The 24,641-nt window shown below is 40.3% G+C and overlaps 1 long non-coding RNA gene across 2 annotated transcripts in view; it reads left to right on the top strand.

The window, feature by feature from the left end:
* Positions 1-24,641, top strand: part of LOC120396552 — a 33,473-nt gene that overhangs the window by 3,746 nt on the left and 5,086 nt on the right. Inside the window, exons 2-3 of one of the 2 annotated variants that reach the window (XR_005593220.1) lie at positions 17,455-17,611; positions 21,459-22,596. This is a non-coding gene — a long non-coding RNA (uncharacterized LOC120396552). Of the gene's footprint in view, positions 1-17,454; positions 17,612-21,458; positions 22,597-24,641 lie in introns of those variants that run through there. The other variant, XR_005593219.1, reaches the window with a different exon arrangement.

Below are 24,641 nucleotides of genomic sequence, written 5' to 3' on the forward strand. Positions count from 1 at the left end.
CTACTATTTCTGTTTACCAATGTATAGCCTATGTCTCGTCTTCAGGATTACATGATGTAACCATTTCGTGATTAACAGGAAAAACTGGAAATTAAGTTACAAAAGCATTTCAATATTCCAGTAATATTACAAGAAATTTAACACTAATCCCTTGGCAGTGTCTTATCTTCAACTGACCAATCCACATTGAAGTTTTGGGGAGGTTTGCTTGGATTGGTGTCGTCTTGAGTCTTATCTGTTTTTTTCTTACCTGTCTGTGGCAGCTTGTTTGTAGAGATGGATAGGATGAGTTGTGGGGGGGTAAGGAGGGGAGGAGAGTTTGTGGAGGGTACTCCTTTCAGTCTTTTATACACTTATTTTGATAGAATTATAAGAAACAGCCCTTTTATGCCTGTTTAGAGTCAACTGTCATTAGGTTGCTGTCACCCTTTCATTGGCTCCATGCCTTTGAGGTTGGTTGAGGTGACACTTTCAGCTCCTGAATATGCAGTCTGTTTAATGAATATTCAACATTTTTAATTGCCATTGTTCTTCATTTGGCAGGAAAGATTCAGATACCTTTTAAGTTAGTTTTAATTTTTTTTATTTGTATTCAGTCCATTTTCTGCAATTTTTTTTTTAGAGTTTGACAGGAAAAGAAATTATATTTTCAAAAAGTCTGAACACTCCCATTCTTTATGTGTTTAGTTCTCAAAACAGTCCTCTAAAATTATATAACTCATACAAATTCTTTAGCCTAAGTTGTTGACTCTGACAATTTTGGAACAATTTTTTTTTTTTGTCTTCATGCACTGGGTGGGGATTTGCTTGTGCACAGCCGGTAATTGATTCTATACTTAAATGGCTTCTTGCACTAGTTTAGTAAGATTACCTGGTGGTCCATAGAGCACTTTACCATTTACACAGCATGACATTATGAGCTATGAATTTAGCTAACAGATTTGCAATTATGCATTTCACAGAGGAGTTTGCCAGTACAACATTTTAAGGAAAGCAATGTTTAAAACATCTCCAGTTACACATGCTTTTCTCGAAAGCTTTTAAGAATATAAGCAGGTTTTCTTGCTGGAGTGGCGTCGGGGTCTCAGCAGAGCCCACGTTACTTAGCTTTATTACTTTGATTATGAAAGGAAGGCAGTGTGATGTTATCAGAGTTCTCCCTAGAAGTGTTTACATGGTTTGACTGCTTGATGTTTGCTTGACCTTGGGAGGTAGAAGCAGAATCTTCTAGAATGTCTTTGATTAGTTTTAACACTTTGTAGCATAATTAGCTAAATATGCCCTGTTATATCTCTAAGCATCCTGGCTATAACCTCCTTGCAGGTCTATCTTTATGTTCAGTAAAGATGCAAACAAGTTTGTAACAACTTAAAAAATAAGTTACGATTATTTTATTTTTTTGCATTAGTATTGAGGTCTCTTCCCCAAATTCCCATATAAGAAATTGTGATAGTAAACAAAGCTTTATTACCTTTTGTCTTATTCTCTTTGAAGAAGAGGCAAGGAAAAATAAAGCAAATGCTTTTCTTTAGCTGTTCAGGAAGAAGAAAAAGCTACATATTGAAACACTCATTCCTACTATTGGCTCCCCTCTATTGGGTAAGCATAGCATTTTGAGTGTAATTTACATGGGTTAGGCAAATACAATACTTATAACAGCAAGCACCTCTGAGTGATGCAATCCAGTGTTGTTGGTATGCAATTGTTCACATGCACTGTGTTCCAGGTCCTCAATCTTGCAATGTATCCTGTGTGGTGGCAGCAGCACCTGCATGCAGCCATGGGAATTCATTGCATTTTATTCTTTCTCCCTTTGCTGCTGTTTACCTCTAAAACTCAGAATTGGGTCAGCCCCCAATCCTGCAATTTGTATCTAACAGGCAGGCTGTTGTGTCTCCACAGAGCCTTATTGAAGCCATGCTGCACATTGCAGAATCAAGGCCTAAAACATTTGAGTTTACTCTGAAAATTAAGAGCAAGTCCCTTGCAATGGGAGGTATTTGAATCAGCTAGGTCTTACCCAGCTGTTCAGCACCTGAAACAAATCTGCTGATGGAGATTCTGCAGGAAGTATGCTGGCCATTTCCTTGCCTCCCTCACAGTAATTGGACAGGACTTCAAATCTCTTTCTCAATCAATCCAGTTCAAGCCCCACCACACGCTTTCTAGTTGTCTTCCCTCTCGCTTCAGTTGTTTGTAAACCATAGTGATCTGTGAGGCCAAAAACCATGAAGAGGATGCCCAGGGGCAACTCCCTCAAAGGTTGAGGACAAGTGTTTTAATAGCTACCAACCCATTGATAGAGAAGTCTGTTGCAGCCCACATGGACAGTCTTCTCCCACAAAACACTCCAGAACTACTCTGGTTCCATAGGGTTTCTGAGTGGGGACCATCAATACAGGGTCTTTGTCCTGACAGAGTTGAGCCTCACTCTGAAATCAAAGCAGGCAATGATTGCGCCATAACAAGTGAATAATTTCAGCATTTTCCCTACTCCATTCCCATCCCAAGCACTAGTGTATCCGGCTGTATGTTTAAGTTCAAACTTGTTGAGAATTTCAAGAAGGTGCTCTCAGGTGATGGGAGGCACAGAGGTGTAGGCTATTGCCCCAGCAATGGCATGATTGCTTAGAGGGACAGACAGCTCAGTGCTAGATGAGCAGAGCAAGCAGGAAGAGTGATAGATGCTCAGTAAGATAAAGTGGAGTTAATCCATGGAGGACATTACATTTCTATTCAGAGTGGATACTCTGATTTTCTCTTATATGATCAGTTTAAGTCAGTGGTCCCACAACCTTTTTCATCTGGCGGGCGCCAGATGACGAGCCACGGAGGACTGTGGTGGTAGATGAGCATCTGCCGAAATACCGCCAACAAGCAGCAACGTGAATAGATGTCACCACCAATAAGCAGCGTCATCCAGAAGCCTCTGGATGATGTTGCTTGTCGGCGGCATTTTGGCGGATGGTCGTCTGCCGGCCAGTACATGGGCGCACTTAGACATTCCGGCAGGTGCCATGGCACCTATGGGCACCGCGTTGGGGACCCCTGGTTTAAGTGATCTGCACCTTTGTGACATTCAGCTTGACAAAAGTTATAGTTCCAGTTCCAGATAGTTTTAGTGTCATTCTAGTAGCATTTGGGGCTTGAAACTCTTGTTACTTATAACTGGGTATAGAAATAGAACAAACAACCCCTTCCCCCAAACTCTCACACAACTTGCTTAAATGTCATGTCATCATTTTATCCCAGGGCCAGCTGCTATGTAGTTTCTATCAAATTATTCTCTACTGTCACTTTGTTTAAATCAGACTAGCAGATGATGTGGGAACCATCTCATAAAGTACACTTAGTCTTCCTTTGTCTGTAGGAATTCTTAAAGATTAAGCCTATAGATCACTATGAACTAACTGCTCTGTAAATGCTGAGTAGAATGATCAATTAATGGTAAAAATCCTGAGGTCCTTGCTCACTTTATTTTACTTGATTCCTTACTTAAACAAAACTCTTATTGAAGTAAAGAGCAGTGTTGGAGTAAGGACTGACTTAAAAAAAGTGTCAGGAGTTCACAATTTGCCCTAATAAAGATAAAACTTGCTCAAGCTGCAGGTAGATTTGATAATGGCTTATATGGTAGATTGACTCCTTTACAAACTGCATAATGTTTCAACTCCCCTTGAAATCACTGGGAGATTTGCTTCAGTAAAGACTACAGGACTTGGCTTTCAGAGTAAAAGGCACTTTTGAAAAGAAGTGTTTAAGGGGTCTAATTCCCAATCCCTAAAATACTTAGGGCTGATCTACACTAGGAATTTACATCAGTATAGCTATATCCCTCAGGGGTGTGACAAATACATATCTCTGGGCTTGGCTACACTTACAAATTTGCAGCGCTGCAGCAGGGTGTGAAAACACACCCTCTCCAGCGCTGCAAATTGCGGCGCTGCAAAGCGCCAGTGTGGTCAAAGCCCCAGCGCTGGGAGCCAAAGTCTAGCCAAAGCCTCTGAGAGATGTAGCTATACCAACATAGCTCCTGCTCTAGACAATGCTAGGTAGATGGAAGAATTTTTCCTTTGACCTTGCTAATGCCTCCTGAGGAGATGAATTACCTATGCCATTGGCGTAGGTAGTGTCTACACTCAAAGCATTTCAGCGGCACAGCTGAACCATTGCAGCTGTGCTGCACTAGTGTTTTAATGCTAGACATATCCTTAGTCACTTTAGATTTTTTTTTTTTACCACAGTCTAAGTTCTCACATGCATGTAGTCTGTAAAATGCTGGTATTCTAAGGGTTTCCTAGCTAGACTGGGGCAAATGACTTTTTTGTGAATATTTGCTCAAATAAAAACAAGTTCATGTCATCTGTGTTCACACCTCTTTTCTGTTAACTTTTTGTAAATATTCTGGTGAAATGAGGTTAGCGGTAGCAATGTTTATGGAAAAAAATAATTTTAAGTTATTACAGAATAGTCAGAGTAGGTAAATTCTGAATATTCAGACCCAAGGGTTTTCATTAGGAAAACTGATTCTAACCATTATGTTCACCAAGTCAGGGAACAGCAGCAATCTCATGTCTCACGTCCAACCAAATCTAAAATAACTCACTTTTTGAATTTGGGATATTGAATACTCAGTTTAACTGCTGATGAATAATATACAGATAAAGAATTATTTGCAGAGATTATTTTGCCAATTTTGAATAATGAACCAATCCAAGGGAAAGCTGGAAAATGCTAATATATAGTATGAAAACCAAGAGGATAAATTTATCAAGTTCTTTGCTATGGATTATTCCATCAGCTTTATAAACAATAGGGAACACAGCAAATGAATTCAATTACAGTAGAGTGCTGGTTCATGACTGGGCCTCTTAGGAACTATGATGATATAAATAATTTATTAAGAAGAATAATAATAAACCTGCTGTGAACTTTATTGAAACTTTATTTGGGTTTTAAAAAGTTAGATTAATTCTTTTCAGTTCATTTTTAGTATTTTTTTTTATTAGGACAAAGATTTAGGAACAGTTCTAGCATAGAGAATCATGTAGCTTTCATACATAGCTGTGATCAGGAAGTCAAACATAAGTAGGTTATGTAAGCAAGGGCATAAAAACACTAGCAGAAAAATATTCTGGCACTCTGCAATAGACTTGTACACAACCTCATTTAGACTAACATGACCAGTTTCTGAGCACTGTATTTAAAAAAGAGAGGACCTGGAAGAGTTAGGTGTTATATTCACAGCACAAGTGCAGAGAAGTTAGACCTAACCTTCCAGCAAAAGTAGTTTTATGTTTTGACAACATTACTTGATTGCTTAGAATTCAAACGATAACACACATGAACCCCAAACAGACACAAAGCAGGCTGCTCCCTAAGGCAGAGAGCCAAAACTTAGCCACCATTTTCTAGGCTGGCTCTTTCCGGTCTGACTTTGAGCACACACATCGGTACAAAGCCCCTAGCCTGCAAGCAGGACAAGGAAAAAAAGTGATATCTTGCAAGTCCAATACAGTTCTCAATACAGCACATTAGGAAGCATCTTTGAGAGGACAAGGAATTCAGTGATGGGGCTTTGACAATTAATTGTGTGTAGGGTGACCAGATGTCCTGATTTTATAGGGACAGTCCCAATTTTGGGGTCTTTCTTATATAGGCTCCTATTACCTCCCACCCCCTGTCCTGATTTTTCACACTTGCTGTCTGGTCACCTTAACTGTGTGTCAAGATAGCAAGCTAGCTATTTTGGAATTGTATTTTCTAGAAAACAGACAACTGAATCCAGACATAACTGGAGTATTCAACATGAGAGAGAAAATAGGAAGATATCAGATACTCTTCCCTCAGACCTGGTATGTAAATAAAACAACAAGCATTGGAGAGTTCAGGCCCACATTACAAAGTTTGTGTGGCCATTAGTTGAAAATGCAAAACATAAATGATTTTAATCCCTTTGAAGTCAATAGGATTTTTGCTACTGACATTAATCGTGTTAGCCCAGACCTCAAATGAATACATGTCAGATGGGGATTTGCACAGCTGCAACCCCTTGTATGCAGCATTGGGTGTGTCGCTCAAGCAAACACTCTTCAAACTTTGGGGTTTAGTAGCTAGTGAGATAATGGTTGGATTGAAAAACCTTGTGATCTTCCTTTCATCATAAACAAAATGAAATTCTCTCCACTGAAGTTAATGGGAGTCTTGCCATTGACTTCAGTGGGGCCAGGACTTCACCTGCTGGTCCAATTTCTAGTTTAAAGTAGAGAGAAAAATCAAACACAAGATATGTTCTAAATGTCCATGGGGATGGGTTAGCTTAACTTAAACCACCTTAGATCGTCCTATTAGTAGCTTTTCTTGCTATATCCCTCTCTTCTGAATTCCTCAGTGTCTTGGACTAATTTAGACTATTTTAAACTCCAAGTTTTGACTAGAATCAGAGGTGTTATTTAAAGGAGCAAGGAGACAAAACCAGATGTGGGAGGGGGGCAAGGGGGAGAATGTCCAAGTTGGTCATTTGGTCAGTCAAAGGAATCTAAAGAGCTGGTGGGGTCAGAAGAAGTAAATTACACTAACTTGAACTCATTCTAGACTTACTTAAACTAACCTCATAATTTGTCCCTCTGGCATATAGGAAAGAAATTTGCACATGTGAAGACTAATCCCCTTAAAAGGAAAGATTTTTTTTTCTTTTGATAGCAGAATCCTGCCACTTTACCTCAACAAAACTGATATTTACATGTCACAACTGAGTCAAAGGAATGAATATTTTTCCCTGGCTACAATTTTTACTAATAGCTGTTTGTTGCTACAAACAGTTGTAGCCAATTCGTTCAGGTTATCATTCATTTATTGTGTGTGGTGTGATGGTCTGACTTACTCATACCATGTCATATAATCATTGTATGCTAAATAGATTTAAGTTGTAGGATCATAGAAGTATAAGACTGACAAGTATTTGGAAGTGATGAGTGCATTAGGTATCTAAGCAAAGCAGGGCTAAAATGCAAGGCCTACAGGCAGAGGCCTGTAAGATTTTTAGCTTAGCAATACTAGGCCATAGGCTTAAGAGTATGACCATACTTGTACCTTGTGCATGGGTATTTGTAGGATTTATATATGCTTGGCTAATTGTAATGTTGCTTGTGACTGTAATAAAACTTATAAGGCAGACTAGATTTGTAACTGGATGTATGTGTATCTTTCCATAGTCTTCATGTGTTCCTACTTGCTCTAAATCTGAAACAAGTGGCAGAGGTGACTTTCACTCTGAGCTTGAAACTGTAGCATCCAGAGCTGAATCCACAGTGGTATAATACATTACAAAATTCACTTTTCAAGGCTACACGATGATATTTCCCCATGAGCAAATTTTCTGATGCTTAAAATATGTCTATTTAAAAGGGCTTTTCCCTTTCTCATGTCATACAGTTTCTCTTATCTTACCCACCATGAGATTCTTCTTGCCCTTGTTTCTGGCTTGCCACTCTGCTGCTTTGGCACATTAACTCTCTTCTTGCAATACCAACATCAGAGATAGAGGTTTAGAGACCAGAACCCTTACTGAGGCAAACATTCCTGTTATCAACCCTCTCCTCTTCCAGTGGAAATGGGGCAATGGCTAGGATATTAGTTTGTGGATATTAGTGTATAGCTATCAGTATAATTTCATTATTCTGGAAAGCACTCAGATACCACAGTGATGGGTAAAGTGTAAGAAACTGAACTGACTCATAGAATTATTATTAATTACTTGTATTATCATAGTGCCTAGGATCCCCAGACAGAGACCTCACTGTGCTAGGTGCTGTACAAACACAGGACAAAAAGATAGTCCCCGCCCCAAAGAGCTTCCAGTTGAAGTGTAGAATAGGGTCAGATCCCTACAACTGAACTAAGATTTCAGTAGGTAAATTCCATCATATTTCAAAGGCATTCTGCTGTACTCTGGAATTAAAACACTGACTTCCTAAGGTAAAAGAAATTCATGTGTCTATTTCCTTTTTGCCAGAGTGTTAACAATCATTAACAATTTTATTAGGAGTAAGGTTCTTGCCCATATTATTACCATCTTCCAATATTTCAGGAGGTGCTTTATTAAGTGAGATTTATACAGATGTTTACAATTACCGAATATAAAAGATGCCTCTACTGCACTGAAACATTGTGTGCTACCCAGGTTTTTATCACCATGCAATTTACTTTTTTGTAATCGTGTGACAGGGTCATAAAATATTCTCTTCAGCAGTAGAACAGGTTACACCAGCCAGCCTACATCAAAGTGGGCAGATTAACCAGGTTTGTATTAGGAGAGCAAGGTCTCTATTATATCAGCAGCAGCTAGTATAGATACTAGAATCAATGAGAAATAAGTTGGAGAGAACTTCTAATGCTGTATAAAAGTTGGATCTATTCTGAAAAATCTCTCTGCCATGTTCATAAAAATAGAAAATGCAGTCCCTGGGTTTCATAGGGAGTTTTAGAAAGGGTATGAGAATAATTTAAGGGGAGGCAGTTTTCCTGAGTCCCTCACCCTTCCCTTAGTCTCCTAATTTTCACCCCATTTCCCCCTGAAGTTTCCACCATTCTGTCATATAGGAAAATTTACTTTTTTGCTACTGCTGCTAGACTCAGACACTGAGAGGGTGCCAGAGGCCACACAGCACCCCATCTGACTGACAGCTATCCCTAAAACTAACTGCTGTGAGGGGCCTGAAGTCTTTGTTTTGTGCTTGTTTTCAGCACGTAAAAGATTCAGAGTGTGGACGTGGCATCAATGCATTTATTCCAGGAAGCATATAGAAGGGCTGCCTGGCACAAATTAATTTTACCAACTACCTCAGATGAGATTGTCTTTCAGAAAGAGTGATAGGTGGTAAGATCTCAAGGAAGCAAAGTCTGTTCCTAAGGGTATCTGAGGCCTGGTCTACACTATGAGGTTATACCGAATTTAGCAGTGTTAAACCAAATTAACCCTGCATCCGTCCACACAGTGAAGCCCTTTATATCGATATAAAGGGCTCTTAATACCGGTATCTGTAATCCTCCCCGACGAGGGGAGTAGCGCTGAAATCGGTATTGCCATGTCGGATTAGAGTTAGTGTGGCCGCAATTCAATGGTATTGGCCTCCAGGCACTATCCCACAGTGCACCATTGTGACCACTCTGGACAGCAATCTGAACTCGGATGCACTGGCCAGGTAGACAGGAAAAGCCACGCGAACTTTTGAATTTCATGTCCTGTTTGCCCAGCATGGAGCGCTGATCAGCACAGGTGACCATGCAGTCCCAGAATCAAAAAAGAGCTCCAGCATGGACCATACGGGAGATAGTGGATCTGATCTCTGTATGGGGAGATGAATCTGTTCTATCAGAACTCCGTTCCAAAAGATGAAATGCCAAAGCATTTGAAAAAATCTCCAAGGCTATGATAGACAGAGGCCACAGCAGGGACTCAGCACAGTGCTGTGTGACAAGCGTAACAGAAAGCCAAAGAATCAAATGGACGCTCACAGAGGGAGGGAGGGAGAGGGGACTGAGGACTCGAGCTATCCCACAGTTCCCGCAGTCTCCGAAAACCATTTGCATTCTTGGCTGAGCTCCCAATGCCTGAAGGGTCAAAAACATTGTTGCGGGTGGTTCAGGGTATACGTCGTCAATTCCCCGTCCCCCCCCCATGAAAGAAAAGGGAAAAAGATCGTTTCTTGCCTTTTGTCAATGTCACCGTATGTCTACTGGATGCTGCTGGTAGACGCTGTGCTGCAGCGCTAAACAGCAGCATCTCCTCCTCTCCTCTCCCTGATGGCAGACGGTACAATAGGACTGATTACTGTCATTGTCATCCCGTGAGTGCTCCTGGCTGGACTCGGTGAGGTCGGCTGGGGGCGCCTGGGCAAAAATGGGAATGACTCCTGGTCATTCCCTTCTTTAAGCTTTGTCTCCTGGAGATTCAGTCCTGCCTGGACTATCATAGCAGCTGGAGGCTGCCTCCAGTGTTTCTTATTCAAGCAACAGGTGGGGTTATTACAGGGGCATCCCCTAGAATGGCATGCAGCTCATCATTTCTGCGGGATGTCTGGGGCTCTGACCCAGAGTGGCTGTTTGCCTCTCTGGTTCTTTAGTAGACTTGCCTGATATTCTAGGCAGGACTGACTCTACTTTTAGACAAAACGTAAAGAAGGGAACGACCTGGGGAGTCATTCCCTTTTTTGTCCATGCACCCCCGGCCGACCTCAGCGAGGCCAGCCAGGAGCACCCATGACAGCAGCAGACAGTGCAATATGACTGGTAACTGTCATTGCCAACTTGCAAAGGCAAGAGGATACTGCTGTGTAGCACTGCAGTACCACATCTGTCAGCAGCATCCAGTAGACATACGGTGACAGTGAAAACAGGCTGAACGGGCTTCATGGTTGCCGTGCTATGGCATCTGCCAGGGCAATCCAGGGAAAAGAGCGTGAAATGATTGTCTGCCGTTGCTTTCACGGAGGGAGGATTGAGTGACGACATTTACCCAGAACCACCCGCGACACTGTTTTTGTCCCATCATGCATTGTGATTTCAACCCAGAATTCCAATGGGTGGGGGAGTCTGCAGGAACTATAGGATAGCTACCCACAGTGCAACACTCCAGAAATCGATGATGAGCTGCATGCAATTCTACAAGGGGGGGCTTGCTTGCAGTCAGGCTTTCATGTGGATTGGGGTCGCCAGGAGCCTGCCACACTGCATTGTGCATGCACACACACACAAAGCTGTCAATAAATGGCAAGCCTGTTGCCAAGAATCTGAGGAGAGAGAAAGGCTTAACCTCCAACTTTAGCAGCTATGTCATCTTGTGGAAACAAATTGCATGTGTGTGATTTCTACATTCCCACACTGTTAAATGCTGCTGTTGCAGTAGTGACCCTCTTTATCTAAGCTTCCTCCCTCTGAAGACCCAGTGGGCTCTTACACATTGAAAAGGACTTTTTTTTTTTTTCAGAAAGGGAGGTGCAATTTGAACATGAATTTTCATGCCTACAGTTAAATTTTGGGCCCAAATCAGATGTAGCAGAATCTGTATTTTCCAAACTAATTGGGGATTGAGACGTTCATAAAATTGAACATCTCAATTACAGTTGGTAGATTGCATAAGATGCAGAAGTATGCACTTCATTGCTTTCCTCTTGTCTTGCAAGAAATTTCCAGTGGAATGTGAAGGGATGTCGATTTGTTAGTCACTGACAACTTTCAGGTTTCTTGTTTTTTTGCTGGAGAAAAATGGTTTGTATAACTGGTCATTCATCAGTTTGGTGCTCATAAAACTGAGGTGCTACTGTAGTTAGAAGTGCACATTCTCAGATTTACTCCTGCAATTCATTTTGTAAGCTCAGAAATAGGGGCACAAATTTTGCAGATGCAAACTTCACCCACAAACAAAGTAACATGAAGCAACTGTTCTAGATGAAAATAGTTGTGCTAAAGTATCAGATGTCTCTCATCTCAAACATGGGGCCCCTCTAGCATATAAGGGGAAGAGGTCAAACTTAATTAACATGTAAAAAGTGCTTTGACATACTAGTGTGGAGGTTGCCATAAAAGTTAAAATTATATTGAATAAATAAATTAAAAGAGAAATGTTACAATATGGACTTCACATCACTTTCAGATCCTTGCTTTTCATGCACAATAAATAAAAACAATTGTTTCCCAGAAAAATCTATTGCGGTGGCTCCCAAACTTGTTCTGCCACTTGCACAAGGAAAGCCCCTGGCGTGCTGGGCCAGTTTGTGTACCTGCCACATCTGCAGGTTCGGCCGATCACGGCTCCCAGTGGCTCAGCTCGTGCCACTGCCAGCAGCTCCCATTGGACTGGAGCAGTGAACCGCGACCATTGGGAGCTGCGATCGGCCAAAACTGCCAATGCGGAAGGTACACAAACTGGCCTGGCCCGCCAGGGGCTTTCCTTGCAGAATCAGTGGAACAAGTTTGGGAACCACTGATCTATAGCAATCTTTACAAACTAAGGTATTTTTACATAAATGCTTTTACAAAATATGGGCAAGATAATAGAGTGGCTGATACAGAACTCAGTTAATAAAGAATGATATGGTGATCAATGCAACTCAACACTGGCTTATGGAAAATAAATCCTGTCAAACTAAATTGATGTTTTTCTGATAACTTTATCATCCAAACTAGTAATCTTAATAGTGTTGATGTGGTATACTTAGACTTCTGTAAAGCATTTGACTTGATACTGCAAAACATTTTGATTACAAAATCTAGAATGATATAAAATTAATATAGCCAGTTTATAATCCATTTAATCTGTGCCAATTGATAGGTCTCAAAATGTAACTGTAAACAGAGAATCATTATTAAAGCAGGTCTGTTTCCAGTGGGTTCCCCAAGGGTTCAGTTCTTGGCACTATACGCTATTTGACATTTTTACCTATGAGCTGTAAGACAACATAAAATAATCAGTGATAAAGTTTGCAGATGACCCAAAAATTGGGGGAGTGGTAAATAATGAAGAGAACAGGTCACTGATTCAGAGTGATCTAGAGCTCTCAGTAAACTGGATGCAAGCAAACAATATGTATTTTAATAGGGCTAAATGTATGTATCTAGAACAAAGAATGAAGGCCATACTTGTAGGATGGGGATCTCTGTCCTGGGAAGCAATGACTGAAAAGATTTGGGGGTCATGGTGGAGCTAATGCAATCCTGGGATGCAAAATTAATCTTGAGTAGGAATAGGAAGACTATTTTTTTCTCCGTATTTGGCACTGGTGCAACTGCTCCTGGAATACTATGTCCAGTTCTGGTGCCAACAATTAAAGAAGGATGTTGATAAATTGGAGAGGGTTCAGAGAAGAGCCAGGAGAATGACTAAATGATTAGGAAATAGGCCTTATATTGATAGACTGAGCTCCTTGAGCCTATTTAGTTTAACAAAGAGAATATTAAGGGTTGACTTCATTACAGTTTGTAAGTATCTACGTAGGTAACAAATATTTAATAATGGGCTATTCAATCTAACAGAGAAAGGTATAACATGATCCAGTGACTAGAAGTTGAAGCTAGACAAATCTACACTGGAAATAAGTGAGTAATTAATAGAGTAATTAACCATTGGAACAATTTACCAAGGGTCATGACATTCTCCATCACTGACAATTTTTAAATCAGGATTAGATGTTTTCTAAAAGCTATGCTCTAGTAATTATTTTGGGGAAGTTCTATGGCCTTTGTTATACAGGAGGTCAGACTAGATTACAATGGTTCCCTCTGGTTTTAGAATCTATGAATTTGTCATTTGAACAAATCAGCCCTCCTAAAAGAGTTAATCCTAGAAATTACACTTAAACAGATACCTTTATAATTTACAACATAGAATTTAATTTCCTTAGTACAAAATAATCAGTGTAGCAGAAGTCTCTGAGGGCAAAATGAGGGAATTGTTTTTATGTACTAAATTGTGCTGAAACAATTGTATCATCTAATCCTTCCTTTTACTCCACCATGGAGGAAAGGTGAAAGCATGTCCATTCCAAATACCAGTAAACTTTTTTTAGCCTCTGTCAAAGATTTGGAGAAAGCTACACAAGTTTGTGGAAATGCAGCATCTTAATCTTGCCTGTCAATGTTTTTTGTCAAGAGTTTTTTTTTTTTAGCATGTAAAATAGTACTTTTGCTAAGTCAATAAAAACATGACTATATGTTACTGTCCGAAGGTGATAAGGTCTAAGTAAGGGAGGGTCATTTTAGGAGAACTCAATCTGTCAGGTGTTGGAATACTGCAGAGTTATTTTTGCTGATTTATTCAGATGTCCAGTCAGATGGTTTCTAGTATTCTTCAATCCCAAAATATACTAAGGGATGGGATTATCTCTAAAGCAGCGAGAATTCAGCACCTCCTTCAAAGAAAATTCTAGTGATAGCCAAACACAGCAGGTAGTTTAAGACTAGCTTTATTTTGTTTTGTCAATCTTGGTAATAAAGGTAAGCCCCAGGAAGTTGGTACATTTGGGCCTGTTGTCATAATTTTGATGAAATATATGGGCCCAAATAGTCAAAGCTGCCTAGTATTAAACATTTTAAAATGAGGTTTGACATACAGAGACTCCACTCTGCTTAGTACCATGGCAAACACCATCCTTTTAAAGCTTTTATTGAAGATACAGAAAAAGGAAATTTTTTTACAGCATTTGAAATATAAAGTATAAAATAAACCTGTTGCAGTTCTCTCAACTTTGTGTGTTACTCTTCTAGTAAACAGGATTGAACTGCATGTCATATAGTCTTATTAGCCACTCTGAAACATAACAAACTTGTAGCAGGATCAGACTTTGTCAGCCATTGCTTTTTAGTGGCCTCGTTCTGGTCACAGGCTCACAGCAATGCTGCAAAATATACAGTCTCAGCCAGCTAAGCCAAACTCATATTAGACCAAAGGCAAAAGAAGAAGAATAGGAAGAAGAAATAAGTGGGGGAGGAAAAGGAAAAACAAGGTGTGTGTTCAGAACTTAGCCAAAACAGGTGGGGGTTACAGTATCATCTGGGTCCTCTCTCTAGCCTGGTCTGCTCTGGATATCTCCAAGATCAGGAGGGCAAAGGTCTAACAGTGGTATAATAGATCCTGTGGACCCAGAAGATGATGGGTGTGGCAGCCATGATGGTAAAACTTGCTCCTTTCTTGCTCATCTGTCTCCAACCATCAGTTGTTGTCAGACAGCTTTTTCTTGCACTAGTTTCTCCAAAAAGTCTTTCCTTTTGAAGGACCCTAGAAGGGAGTTATAGGTGGAATAGCCCATCCCATCATTTTGTTAATTATGCCTAATTTCTGCCATACCAGTTTAGGTCCATTAATTTCCAGTCCCGTGCTTTTCTTGTTTACCAGTATTATTTGAACACAGTAATATCAATAGGCCTTTTTTGTTTTCACTAATTCAGACTCGACTTTTGTGCTTTTTCTCACAAAAATTTGTTGATGTAAGTTATTGTGACATTTTATAAACTTTAACTCACTTTTTGTAGTTGAGCTCACAATTGGGGTAAATTTGTAGGCCCAATTGTCACATGCGACCTAATAAGAATCTGACTCTTAGAAGCACTGCAGAAACTCTAGCTTGTGCAGAATGTATCTGCCTGGGACAGGCCACTGAACATATCACCCTTGTGCTCCAGACTTCTTCTGTTGTCAGTTTAGTGCCTTCATCCTGATCTTCAAAGCCATCATCTGCTCAAAACCAGTTGTATCAATGACCTTGTCAAGATCCATGACTTGAATAGACCGTTTTGCTTCCCTTGAATAAGCTGAAGCACATAGGAGTTGGAGATAATACATTCTCAGTTGTGGGATTTTGACCATGAAATGATCTTCCAGAGGAGGTCAAACTAATCAAGAGTCTTAATTGCTTAAGCTGGATTTATGTGGTCATAGACCTGGTGCTAGCCTTCTGCATGAAGGTGAATTTCACCAATAACTAATTCACCATTCATTTTGAATTTATTTGGGAAGAGTGCCACTATATACAGTGGCAATAGGCTATACAAAAAAACTCTAGGACAAATGAAGTCCATGGAACACACTGTGGTGTCAGCGAGGAGTTCTGCTGAAAAATCAATAGCATGTTGATTGTGGTCCTTAATTTAACGGTGGTAGTATTACAAATAGATTGATAAAAGCAGTAAAGAACCCTGTGGCACTTCATAGACTAACAGATGTTTTGGAGCATGAGCTTTTGTGGGTGAATGCCCACTTCATCGGATGTAGATTGATTGATGTAGGTGTACATTGCAGATTACAAAACATCTAGAAATAATAACTGGAGATATACCAATCTTCTAGAACTGGAAGGGACCTTGAAAAGTCATCAAGTCCAGCCCCCTGCCTTCACTAGCAGGACCAAGTAGTGATTTTTGCCCTAGATTCCTAAGTAGCCCTCTCAAGGATTGAACTCACAACGCTGGGTTTAGCAGGCCAATGCTCAAACCACTGAGCTAGCCCTCCCTCTTCTAAAGACAAGCACCTTGCTTTGGAGAACTGTCGGTCTTTTTCAGGCAATAAAGGTACATGAGAGAACAGTTCAAATGCAAGAACATATGGAGAAATTGCTACTGAGGAGATAACATTCGTTAAATTGTAACTAATATCCATAAAGCTTCCATATTCCATAACAATACAGTAGGGCTGAATTAAAATCTAGTTATCTAATGTACATTGTAACTAAGCTAATGAAAATTAATAGTCATTAATTACATTTAATTGAAAGTTTCCAAACATTTGACATTCTTTTAACTGTTTTAAGTAGGGAATAATTTAAAAACCTTTAACATTAACAAAGCTTTTTGTCTATGGATCACAAAGTCTTCAGGTTGCAAAAACTACTTTATATACCCTGTCCCAAATGGAAACTTGCTTCCATGCTTCAATAAACAAACATAGCATATGTAAATAAAATATTAAATCAGCAATACAGCAGGTAACACTTCAAAGTGAGCAGAGGACTAACGAATCAGTAGCCATAACGGGCAATCACAGAGAATATAAAACCAAAACAGCAGGAGAAATTCACCCCGTAGTTGGTACTGTAGATCAGTGGTTCTCAACCTTTCCAGACTACTGTACCCTCTTCAGGGGTCTGATTTGTCTTGCATACTCCAAGTTTCACCTCACTTAAACTATTTAATTACAAAAATCAGACCTAAAAATACAAAAGTGTCACAGAACATTATTATCGAAAAATTGCTTACTTTTTTTTTTGTCTGTATGAAATTTTAGTTTGTACTCACTTTGCTAGTGCTTTTTATGTAGTCTGTTGTAAAACTAGGTAAATATCTAGATGAGTTGATGTACCCCTTGGAAGAACTCTGCACACCCTGGTTGAGAACCACTGCTGTACATAAACAGGGCAGCAGAACCAGACTTGTGTAGTCCTTACACCAAAAACTACATGGATTGTGCCCAGATCATGCAGAGGTGGCAAAGGATGGCAAACGTTTCTTTATTTAGATTTAAAATATATAAAACTAAACAGATAATCAGTACAGAAGCTCAGACATCTTGACAATTAATTATAGCCACAATCCACCTAGGAATACACAAAACACTCAGCAGCATAACACTTCACCCCAGAAAAATAAAGTAATTTGACATGCCAATAAATCAAAGTAGCAAAATATACATCATCCCACCTCTTCATGCTTTGTGCTCACATGCAGGGCCCCTAGTTTCTGTACAGAGCTATTAAATGCTCAGAATTATATTATAATCCCTTTTTTCAGGAGGTATATGTGGGATACAGGGAGTGATGGACCATGAACCACATGCAAAGTGAAGAGGGTAGAGGATCTTTGGAATCACTGTAGGTTGTATGTTTCATAGTATAAATAAATAGTGCTCAATGCTCTGCAATGGAATACTGTATGCCAAGTGTTATTCATCAATATCTCTTTTTCTAGAATTCCAGCTATAGTGATTTATAGACTATATTTGTTGATCGCATATGGGTTATTCCTTTGGGGCCCAGGAGACTGCTCTTGCTGCCAGCCTGATTCATACTTAAAATTTACACCTCATTTGTGGAAAACAGCGGGGCAGCACTAAGTAGAAGAAGAGGTAGGGGGTTATATCATACTTCTTGTCATCCCACTTCCATAACAAGAACTGCATAGGAAAGCCATGTTGGTGTAACGCCTTTGCAGCATGCTATTTTTAAAAGAGAAAAGCTTGTTCAGTATTAGCATTTATAATGGCAGAAATCAAAGTCCAATATGATTGTTCTCTTAGATTAAAGCATACATTTTGTGTGTTGGAAAGATTTATCTTTTGGTAACCAGTGCAAACTTGCATTTAATAGACTATAATTCCTGTCACAGATGAGAGTTTCACTAGTGGATTAAATTAAGGTAAAGGGAGAACTGCATATTAAACTATAATAAATGGCTTTGTGTAATTTTGAATTGTTGCAGAGAGATGGAGACAACCACAATGCAAATGCAAGCATAAAAAATCCAACATGCTCTGTGAACAGATCTTCTAACACGTATAAAAATATTAAATAGCAGTACATAAGTTGTCCACCAAAAACCGGGCTATTCACATTGCCTTTTTTTAATACTACCTCTCCAAAAATCCTAGCTGTATAGCCTTCTGAATTGTGTATGATGAGTTAGAACTGTTAACTCATTGTTTTTTCTCAATACTGATGATGGAGGCGCTCATTCGGGAAAACACCCCTACTCAGGATAGCATTTGAGCCAATCCAAGTAAATGGGATTTAAGCATGCGCTTAAATGCAGTCCTGAAGGAGTATGGAATTACACATGTACTTAGGTGCTTTTCTGCCCCAAGGCTGGAATTTATGAAGCCAATATTGGTCTACTGAAGAACATAAGGGAGTTTAAGTGGCTTTTAGTCACAGGAGTCAGAGAAGATAGCGCACTTAGAATGATGTAGGGAAATGATAATACAGAAATGGCTGCCCTCTGAAGCTGGAGCATATTTAGAATATCTTAAACTGTTTGTTCAGAGAGAAGCTATTTCCTCTTGCTATCAAAACTGCACCTAGTAGCTCAGTTTCAAAGTGATCTGATTTATCACATTTACACTTGTAAATGGAAACAACTAGCTGCAGGGTGGTGAGCAAAGGAAAAAAAAATCTCCTATAAAATGGAGTCATGTCATAGTTTGTGTTTCAGTAGATGTCGGTTGCAACTGTGGACTGCATAATAATTACTAGCATGTTTATCTTGGCCCTGAGTCTTCATGGCTTTTAAACCTTGTGCAGAGCATATATAAAATGCTACCAAATCAGAAGTATAGCATTTTGCAAACACTTTGCAGAAGTATGAGTACACAGGATACAAGGAAGAGGAGAATCAAGCCCTCAGGCCAGATTCTGTAGTCGGGTCCAGCTATACTCAGTTCAGGGGGCAAAGGTGGCTTAAAGCTTAGAACAGGTCAGGGGCCAGCTTGACCGCTGCATAAATTAGGACACCTCGAAGGCTGCTCTAATTTTACATCAAGCTGCTCATGGCTCCAAGCTGCTCATGGCTCCAAGGAATTATTCTGGCACTGGGGAATAGAATCATTTAGATTTACTCCTTTGCCTCGGTAGATGGGAAAAGGATGATAAAGAACGATTCAGTAACTCTCCAGCACCTGTGGTGGTGGTGGTGAAGGGAGACCTGGAGTGGCCATGGTCTGTGATTAAGGCATGAAACGATTCTCAGAGGAACACCCTATGACACCACCCCATTAAGGAGAATGGAGATCTGAGGCTCCTGAACCACATCTCCTTTGGGGCACCATGACAATATTTCTGATTGAAATGTTTTGGGTTTTCAAAAACATTGAAAACCAAAGAGATTTTTGGTTTTCAGGTATGCAGTTTTTTGAGGGCAATGTCAAAATTTTCCATGGTAAGATGAGATTTTTTTTCATGGAAAAATTGTTTAATCAAAACCAATATTCTATTCAAAACAGTTTGACAGAATTTTTGATCAGCCCTAACATTAGGCCATTATAATACTTTATATTGATATTCCCTTTTCTTAGTAAGCACCACAGACCATTATTTTTGTATAATCTTATGCATTTAATTCAATAGTAAGCAGAAAATGCTGAGTTTTTACCTTGGTTTTATTCAGGGAAACACTCTCATTAATGTTGTTGCCAAGTCTTGTTTTATTGCAAGTCTTGCAATATTTGTAGTTTATTCTTAAAGCCCCAGCTCCTGTTGAGATTCTCATGGAACCACCTGGCAACAACTTTTTTTTTTCTCCTTTGGTAGTGTCTCATCTTCATGATTACAGAGAAAAGCTTAAACATGAAATCTAAAGGCTCACAAAAAAACAAATAAAGAACCCAAACTAATTATTAATAATCTCATGATTTTGGGATACATGGGGCTGGTAATACTGCATTAAAACATGCAGGGCTCCGTATGAAAACTAAGTAGGACCAGCAGATTCAGCTCAATATAAGGAGGATATCCCTCCACTTAAAGCAAACACAGCTCTCTATCTGTTTCTGAAACTGCCTTCTAAATCAAAATGTCTTACACAAGGTTTTTAAACACATGACAGACACTTCATTCTGCCTTTTCCTATAGTGGTGACAAAAGGGCAGAAACAATCTTGTTAAGAAGCATAGAATAAATTCAGTGTTGTTAGCAAGTGGAAAGGCATAACATGAATAAGGACTCTGTGTACAAATAATCCCCACATATCCATTCAGCCAACTAAGCTTTAACATTTAACTGTACATGAAGCTGAAAATAAATTCCATTCTTTTATATTCAATGTTCAGAATAATTCCTTTGAATTTTCATTCCATTAATAATGCACTGAATCACAGCTCCCTTCATGAGCCTATCATACCTTAGTTTACTCAGCTCCAAAGTCCACCAAATTATAAAGTCCATCATGAAAATACATTCATAGTTTTACTTGAAATAGAACTATTATCTAATTATTTTCATTTAGAAATGTTCCCTTATGCTTCATGCAAAATGTTTGCATCTGCTAGTGGGATATAAATTACATTTTATTTAAATATAAATTATGCCTGAGATGCTGAGGGAAGCTGGAGTTTGGATTTGAATTATAGTGGTTTTGCAAGTATAAGGATTTGCCAGGATATGTTTTGAAGCAAAGGCAAGGGAGGAATGGCCAGGATAGAGTGTAAATGAAAGGTGCACAAACATTTTCATAGCGTGGACCACTTATTAATGGTTTGGCTTATAGACCATTTCTTCTGCCATTCATTAATGTAACAACCATCTTACCTCTCATTTCTGATCATATAGCACCCCTCTGACTACTACAGCAAGTGCTTACATGGAAAATTAATATTGGGAAAGAAGTAGTGATAACGTGGCATTTAGAAAATCTATATGTAGAATATATTGGTGGCATACTGGAATACATTTGCTCCCTGAAGCCCTGTGAAATGGGGTTGGAAACTCACAGGGCATCAAGGCTGGGCTGATGCCCTTCTCATCTCCTCAGCAAATACACACACCAATTCTCATCTGGTCATCACAAAGGTACTGGCAATCAGCATCCAACACAATCCAACTCCCCCTGTCTCTCAGGCACCCTGTGAATCCTGAAATCAGTGCATCTAGGTTGGTGGGCTTGAGTACCCGAGGCAATCTCATGTATCTGGACTTTGCCCAAGCACACAAGAACTCCACCAAGTGTAAGGACTTCCACAAGTTACTGGAGTACATATATGGGTCACTCATTTTCTTGGGACTGGTCACTCACCAGATGGCTCCCATAGATGAAATTAGCATTCAAGGCCACCAAGAAATCCTCTTGTTTGGGCTAATTTGTGCATTCCATTAATCAGTAGTTCTTGGTATCCCACTGTTCATTGCCTATGACCTGCTCACCTGCTGGCAGTCAGACCTGGTATGTTTTGAGTGCCTGTTTTGCTGACAATCCTGTTTCCCTAGCACTGACCTGGGACCAGCAACTCTTTGTGGTTTACTCGGTCATCCAAAGAATTCAGAAACACAAAGACAGGATCCAAATCTACCTTGGCAACCACCACAGTCTCCAATGGCTCCGGGAATTCCTGTTAAATAGCAACACTATGCCTACATCTTTGACAAAAAGAAAGCTTATACCCTACCATTCCATCGCTGTTATGACTGCTCCATCGACTTCCATCTGGGAACAGAGGTTCCCTTTGGGTGCATTTGCTTCCTCACTGAGTCCAAATTACAGGCACTCCAGAGCTACCTGCGGAAGGGGTTCCTTTGCCCCTCCACATTTCCAGCAGGAAGCACCGTACTTCTTAATTGCAAAAAGGATGGCATCTTGTGTGCACTACTGAGATCTGAACAAAATGACAATGCAAAACTGGTACACTTTACTGCTTATTAATGAGCTGTTTGAAAGACTCTACTCTGCCAAGGTGTTCAAAGTTGGACCTCTGTGGAGCTTATAACCTAGTAAGGATCTGGGAAGGAGATAAGTGGAAGACTGCCTGCTGTGCCAGGTATGGCCACTTCGAGTATTTAGTTATGCAATTTGGGTTGCACAAGGTCTCAAACCTTCCAGAATTTTATAAATTACATCTTTAGGGATACTCTGAAACAATTTATTATTTACCTGGACAACATCCTCATTTTCTCTGAAACTCAAACTCTCCACCCTCATCAAGTGTACATTTCTTGGAGAGAGACTGCTGAAACCCCCTGTATGCAAGAATCAAAAAATCTGAGTTTGATAAGGACACAGTGGAATTCTTGGGCTATGTTGTTTTGCCAAGGAACTCACCATTTGACCTGCATCAAGTGGTGTCAATATCTTATTGACTGCTCCGAGGATGCATGTGAGGTGCAAAGATTTCCAGGGTTTGCCAATTTCTACAGGTAATTTATGAAATTTTTCTCTAGCCTAGTTGCACCCATAGTGGTGCTCCTTCAAAAGGGGGCCCAGTTCACATGGTCCACAGAGGCTCAGGCAGCCTTTGATTGACTGAAGAGGGCATTCATCTCAGCCCAACGTTTCCTCTAATTTTTTCCATCCATGTACAGAATAAAGTTTTATTATGCGCACTGAAGTAATGTGTGGATGTCGCCACCAGTAGAAACAAAAAACTTGGATATGATATAAAACTTGAAAAAGTTACCCTAGGGATAATTACTCCAGCCAGGACAGGTTAGGCATTTTAGAACTCACTACTCAAATGTAAGTGTAAGAGAAATAAAAATTATGAAATGCATAGATCAGACAAAAAAACTAAAAACACACTTTGAAGAATAAAATTACAGAAAATATATGTGCATTGCAGGAAGTACCAAGAAGTACCAGCAACAGTGTGTGTGTGTGTGCGCGCGCGCTGCTGGGGAAGTCTCAGAGACCATGCACTGTCCCTTTAAAGCACTCACTCACCACCCAGAAGGCTCGTTCTGACCTGCTCTGAGCCCTGTGCCCTCTCTCCTGCTCTGTGGAGAAGGGGGTACAAGGGAGGCAGATACCCTTACATCAGCACCCTCCCCCTTCTCTGCGCAGCCAGAAGAATGGTCCCAGGAGGAGCTGCAAGAGCAACATGGCTGAAAAGAAGTGGCGAGGAGGGGCACCTGAATACACGGTGGTAGATGTGCACAGCTCTGCTAATCAAGTGTTCAGCACTTGGATCAGTCCTGGGTGGCTGCCCGACCATGCAGTTTAGAGGGAACACAGTTCAGCACCCATCCTGATTCACCCGGATCCCATGTATGATTGAGGCCAATGCCCTGAATTTTGCTACACATGCAGTTTTATCTCAATATGTGGGCCCCACAGCCAACAACATCCCTGAGTTTTTTATTCTCTGAAAACTAACCCTGTCAGAAAAAAAATTACAACATTTGGGACAAGGAGTTACTGGCTATCAGGAACCCGATTCCAAATCCTGACAGATCACAAAAACTTGAAGTAAATAGACACCTTAACCAATACCAGACCTACTGGTCCCTCCTCTTCTCTCTCTTTGACTTTGTGGTAACCTATTGCCCCGGATAAGAAAAGGGAAGGTGGAAGGCCTATACCACAAAGACAAATTCCTTGAATCTGGTGAAGAGCACTCTGCTATCATGGTTGAGGTATCCAACTTTGTCAACAGGATGATCGATGGTAGTCTGACATTCTCCATCTGTTTCTTGATCCCCCAACAACCCGTTCACAACCCTGATCCGCCAGACTTTGCATGATGTGGGTCCCCAATCTGACTTCAAATTACAATTTACAGAATAACCTCCTCCATCAGAAGGGTTGTATTTATGTTCAAGAGGCACAGCCTAGGCTTCAGGATGAAATTATGCCATAATTCACCATTTGCAGGTCATTTTAGCCAATTCAAGACCTGGAATCTGGTTTTGAGGTGCTTCTGGTGGGCAGGCTTTCGACTTTACATTAAGGATTATGTAAGGTCCTGCTGCCTCTGTACCCATACCAAGAGCCCATAATCAAAACTCCTAGGTCTCCTTCAGCCTCTCCCCACACCTCCACAGCTTTGGTCCAGTATATCAATGGACTTCACTGTAGAATTGCCGTGCTCTCAGCGATGTTTGATAATCCTGGTTGCCGTTGTTCTTGTAACAAAGATGGCACTTCCTCTCATGCCATAATGTTCCTACCGCATTGGAGATGGTTCAACTCTTTCTGTAAAATATCTTCCACTACCATAGGTTACCAACAGGAATTATAATCTCCTGATTCTAATGGGAATTTCTTAGACTCTGGCATTGAGTCCCTTGCCTTGTCTGCCTATTACCCTCAGACTAATGGGCAAACAAAGTCAACCAAATATTGGAGCAGTTTCTTTGTTTTCTGAGTAACATTGGACAACTGACTCCCCTCTGCTGTGGTATGCTGAATTCACATATAACAATGCCCCGCATGCCTCCGGCCAACATAGCTCATTCTTTGCAAACTATGGCTTTCTCCCCCACATCCACCCAGACCTACCTGTAAATTCCCCAGTACTGGCTGCAACAAATTTAGCCTCCCACTCACACTGGGTGCAGTGGCAGCTCAAGGAACACTTGAAGTCCACCAAAGCAGCCTATGAATACCACACAGACCAAGACTAGGAGGCTGCTCCCAATTTGGCCATAGGAGACAAGATGTGAATCTTTGGCCAGACT

This window comes from Mauremys reevesii, linkage group 2 (genome assembly GCF_016161935.1).
Source record: "Mauremys reevesii isolate NIE-2019 linkage group 2, ASM1616193v1, whole genome shotgun sequence".
Taxonomy (NCBI): domain Eukaryota; kingdom Metazoa; phylum Chordata; order Testudines; family Geoemydidae; genus Mauremys; species Mauremys reevesii.